General features: G+C 45.2%; 1 long non-coding RNA gene across 1 annotated transcript; it reads right to left on the bottom strand.

The window, feature by feature from the left end:
- Window positions 1-2,004: 2,004 nt before the first annotated feature.
- LOC121822246 (uncharacterized) lies at window positions 2,005-2,850 on the bottom strand. The gene is made up of 3 exons (XR_006063246.2): window positions 2,739-2,850; window positions 2,395-2,487; window positions 2,005-2,258 (listed from the first exon to the last, which is right to left on the bottom strand). It is a non-coding gene; the product is annotated as an uncharacterized LOC121822246 (long non-coding RNA).
- Between the last annotated feature and the right edge of the window lie 2,656 nt (window positions 2,851-5,506).

Genomic DNA, 5,506 nt, shown 5'->3' with positions numbered 1-5,506 from the left:
GCAGATTTATTCGAAAAGAAAAAGTGTGAAATGAGAGTGTTCTGAAGTGGCTTCCCATTTGAAAAAAAATGGCCTAAGGAGACATTTCCCAGATCAGTTTCCAAGGTGCTGTTGGCAACTTTAACTGTGGTAGAAGGGGGTTAGGCTAGTTATTGGGGCCGACAGGCTTGAACCAAGGTTGCAGACAGCTGCTAAGGCCAGGTAATATGTGTCAGGATTGGATTTTCTACAAAGAAACCCTGAGAGACCATTACATGAAGCTGTGAAAGTGAAGCCTGAGTTGCAGTGGAGACCCCAGCATGCTAGAGATGTCAGGACTGTGGGATGTCTGCCCAGGAAGGTTGCAGGCATGGAGTGTAACTGGCCTGAGAGAGGCTGTGTGTGATGCAGATTATTACAACTGGAGGGATGGGCTGTGCAAACCCATTAAAACCCAGATGCTGCTGCCAAGAGTCCCAGATGCTGGATAAGAAGCTGCAGGATTTGATGTTTTCTTTGCTGGGTTTCAGTCTTGCTTTAGGCTGATCCTTGCTTACTATGCCCCAATTCCTTCCTTTTGGAATGTGAATGTTTATTTTCTGCCATTGTATAGCAAAAGAATGGAACTTTTTAAAAAGTTTTATTTTTATTTTTATTTTACAGGATCTCATAGCTAAGATTGTTTTGTGTCTAAGAAGAGACTTGGGCTATTATTATTACTATTACTATTACTATTACTATTACTATTACTATTACTATTACTATTACTACTACTACTACTACTACTACTATTTAGAAAGGGTCTCACTATGTAACCCTGGCTGGCCTGAAACTTGCTATGAGACCACCGCTGGCCTGGAACTCACACAGATCTACCTACCTCTGCCTCCAAAGTACAGGGATTAAAGATGGACCACCACTCTAGGTCAACAGTATTGAAATTGTTAAGACTATAGGGACTCTGAAGTTGGAATTACTGCATTTTGCATTTTGAGATGGTCATGAGCCTACAGAAGGTAGGGGTGGGATATTGCTGGCTATATTATCAATGTGTTTGTGTGATGATATGGTTGGAATTGTGGTATTTAATCTTTGCTGTCAATCTACTGTGAAATGAAGACATGGTTGCAAGGAGCTCTGATTTCTCAAGGAATGCAGGGAGTTGGCTCACTTGGTCAACCGAGCTACCTAGATGGAGCAAGGGCTCCTAGATGGTGATAGTGATAGGATGGATGGCAGACGGGAGAGATGGCAGGTATCAGTTCCTGCTTTGGTAGTAATAACTAACGTGGTAGTAATAGACTAGATTACAGTAGACGAGAGAGATGGTAGATATCAGTTCCTGCTTTGGTAGTAATAACTAACGTGGTAGTAATAGACTAGATTACAGTAGACTAGTAGAAATGGTAGCTATGAGTTATTGCTTTGGACTAGCTGTAACATCAATGGCTGTGGTTTATCTCACAAGATCTGTCACCAGTTAGAACCTTGTGGCAATGTGGAGTAGACTTACCATGAGAAGCATGTGATTGTAATGGGGTAGATTGTAATGGGTGCTGTTGGTAGTCAGTCTCCATACTCAGGTCTCCCCAATCACCCACACACACTTTACTTTTCATGGCTCAGCCTTCTAACTTCCTATAGAGAACTTCCTTTCTTTATTTTATGCGAGTTACTTCATCCTGGCCCAGTCAAGATCTCAAGAAATGTATGCTCACAGCCTTCTCCAGGTAGAATGCAACCGAACAGCTGAAGGGATGGAGGTGGGGTTGGGGTGATAAAACTAACAATGCTTGTACATCAAGGGATGGCCTTGCTGGGAAATTTAGGCTTTGGATCAAGCTTCGGCTGGATCTTCACCTTAATAAACAGCTTGCACACACATCCATGGCAACCCAACAGTTAGTTCCCTAGCAAAAGTAAATAAATAAATGAACTTCGTGGACAGACATGGTTTAGTAGAAAACAGCTTTTACATCCCCCACAGTGTCTACCCCAGCATGAGATAACCACAGCCAGTCAGTCTTTGATTTCAATTTTCTTTCTTTACTAGGAATTCAGAGTTTCTTGTGGTTCCAGTAGTACTTTACAGACAGGGACATCTGCAAATTATCAGCGATACTTCCCAGTGTAAACCGTTTGTCCAAAGGTATTTTGGACGTCTCTGATTTCAAGTTCTCAATCCTCATGTCAGACCTTGTTCCAGACAGCATGTCCCAGTTGGTGTGGGGTATGCGTGCTTGTACAGCCGAGGGAATGAGGTCTAGCCAAGAGGCAGCCTACGGAGGTAATTTGAGCAATATAAAAAGGCAGAAACATTGATGTTAAGCAAGACTGGACCTCATGAGCATCCTGGCTCCATCCCACCCAGCTGTCGGACCTTGGCTACCTTTATGTTAAAATGAATTAACTAACCTCCATATCACAGGGTTTAAAAAAAAAAAAAATGAGATGACGTATACAAAGTACTTTGCACGGCTCCTGGTTGATGTCAAGACATGGATCCGTCTAGACCGGAAAGAACAGTAGGTTAGGGAGCCTTCCGGGGACTTGAAGGGACCTCTAGATTAAGCGAGGACAGGGGAGGAAGGAGGCAAGAGAGAAACAATGCCGAAGTGTTTCCACCCTGGGCAAGGGCCACAATGCTCCTGCGTCAAGGGGAGACTGGACCTCACGTTGGCCGAGAGGGGGTTACCCTCGGATGAGAGAAGGAGCCCTGAGACCCTGGTGCACCACGTGGCCGCCCAACCCTCCCCCACCTCAGTCTCCGCCAGGCTGAAGTAGGTGAAGGGTGGAAGCCAGGAGACCGCGCCGCGGAGGCGGACGCCCGCTGCCGGTCTCCTAGCAACTCCAGCCCCGCCCCGCCCGGTCTGGAGCGCCGGCGCCTGGAAGCGGGGACCGGCAGGCCGGGGTTGCCATGGCAGCGCGGCCGCCGCGCCTGATGCTGGCGGCGTCTGCGGGAAGCGCGGGCCCTGAGCCCCGCGTGGGCGGCCCGGCGGCGTCCCCAGCTCGCCCCGACCCGTGCAGCCACCGAGAAGTCCTCGGGCGTAGCCCCTATTTGCGTCCGCGCCGACCGGGGCGCGTCACAGCTTGGAGACTTTTCAGTTCGTGGGGACCGAGTTGGTTGTCCGGGCAAAGTCTAAACTAGGCAGCAATGTGCACGCGCGCTCCCTCACATGCAAACACCAGCAGCCTGAGGTCGTGTTTCTTTTCCGCTTTAGTCTAAGAAAGAATGTGCAGAAAACGCAGAGGCTTCCAAATACTGTCTTCTAAAACAACGTTGAAAAAAAATTGCTGCTTTTCTTAAGGGCCGTTTTAAATCGAAAATGCCCGTGTCTGGAAGGGTGTGCTGGATCCGAATTGGCAATCTGCAGTGGGTTTCACCTGGAGAATCCGGTTATAGGGTTTTAAATTTAATACGTTTACATCATCCCCACCCCCTGCTAGGGCAATGGTCTCACTAGGACAGAAGAAGCTACTCGCAGATACAAAGCTCATTCTCTGGCTTGAGAGTATTTTTAACTGAGGCGGAGTCTGTCACGTGTTTGTGATTTTAATCAAATTGACAAGGGCTCTGAACAGTGAAAGCTTGCTATCTAATTCGAAGACAACATTAGGGACATAGAGAAGCAGACTCTTCGGTCTTGTTTGAATCGAGCTTTTCACATCTAATGTTCTGCATACATTTTCCTCGATCCACTGCAACTGGAAAATTTAAATCAAACCCTATTTCTTATATTCATTTTTATGGTAAATGTCTCTGGGCTGAGATTATGCATATTCTCGATCAACAAGAAACCGGAGCAGCAATCACCATGAATTGAGCACCTTGCTGATTGAGCAACACTTGAACCTGGAGGCATGAACAGCCGTAATCTCCGAGTGAAAAATCCTTCACGGTATCTTTCAAACACGTATTTACAGCTAACCTTTTCCCCTCCAAAGGATCATTCACTTGGCAACTTTCTTATCCTTCGCTTTGTCAGAGTAATCTCTTTTAGAACTACGCTCATATACTTTTCAGTCTGTGGTTGGAGAGATGACCATATTAAAGTATTTATAGGGAGGCAGATGAAATAACTCAATGGGTCAAGACACTTGCTGAGCAAGCCTGACAACTTAGTAGGATCCCTGGAAGCCACGCAAAGGTGGAAGGAGAGGGTGCACATCCTGGCACACCAGTAATCACACAACCGCACAGTGATGATGGTGACTGGGTTTTTTAAAGTATTATAGCTAGACATGGTGGAATGTGCCTGTAATCACAGCACTGGGGAGGCAGAGGCAGAAAGACCACTGCAGGTTGGAGGCCAGCCTGGTCTACACAGTGAGATATCATAAAAATCAACAAAAAGAGCAAATGTTTTAAAGTAATAACCGACCCCTCTCCCTCTGGGTCTCTCTCTCTCTCTCTCTCTCTCTCTCTCTCTCTCTCTCTCTCTCTCTCTCTCTCTCTCTCTCTCTGTGTGTGTGTGTGTGTGTGTGTGTGTGTGGTGGGGAGTCTCATGTAGCCTGGGCTGGGCTTGAACTCCTGATTTTCCTTCCTATTCCACAGGAATGCACCAAGCCTAGCTATGAACCTGTGGAAACATACATAACTATTCTCTTAGTCATTTTCTCCTCCCAGTATCGAAAACAGAACCTTATAATTTACATGGTGGAGAGGAGAGGATCAATTCTGAACATGGAATCAAATATCTGAAAATAAGACTCTCGTGTGTATCAAGCGTTGGAGAGGAAAAACAAAGAACCTATAACACTACATATACTTAATAAATTTTTCATGGAAAGGGCCAATCACTGAATAAACTGACTTCGAATTTGCTAGTTTAAATGTGACGATTGCAGAAACAACAGTGAATTTTATCATTAAATTAGTGCTTGTGGAATATTTTTTATTTGGTAATCCTCGCCATCTCCCTGATTATTCATTCATTATCCTACAGTTCTTTTTCACAAAGGTTATTCATTAGGATGAGCCCAGAACAACTCGACTGCAGGATATTGGAAATGGTCCACAAGTGTTTGGCAAATAGAATTGCCCAGATCAGCTCTTTAACAGCCGGGTTGGTCCTTTTCAGATGAAAGCTGAGTTACACACATGAGTTAGCCCAACCGTCAGTCCAGAGGCGCTCACAGGATTTATGCATGTCCTACTTTATTAATAATACCAGAACTCAGAGGACCTCAGTAGATTTTCCACATAATTTCCTGATGTGGAGACAACCTCCTCCCAGCTGTTGCTATTGGTTTCCAGGATTGCAAGGGCTTTGCCTTATCATTTATGGTTAGTGTTTCCTCGGGAACCTAATATTTATCAAACACCAGATCCATTTTCAGGCTCACCTTTCCTCTTTTTCAAATCACCAGTGACCTTCCGTGCTAAGTATCTTATCATTATTGCAGCCTACCTGCCTCTTATCTAATCCCGTTTTAAACTAGCTATACACGTTATCTACACTGCTTTCATCTTTTAGCGGCTTATTCTAATATGAACTGTTTAATCTTTCTCCATTTTCCAGATTTC

The sequence above is a fragment of the Peromyscus maniculatus genome, chromosome 14, assembly GCF_049852395.1.
Source record: "Peromyscus maniculatus bairdii isolate BWxNUB_F1_BW_parent chromosome 14, HU_Pman_BW_mat_3.1, whole genome shotgun sequence".
NCBI lineage: Eukaryota > Metazoa > Chordata > Mammalia > Rodentia > Cricetidae > Peromyscus > Peromyscus maniculatus.
This window is presented reverse-complemented; position numbering and strand designations above follow the sequence as displayed.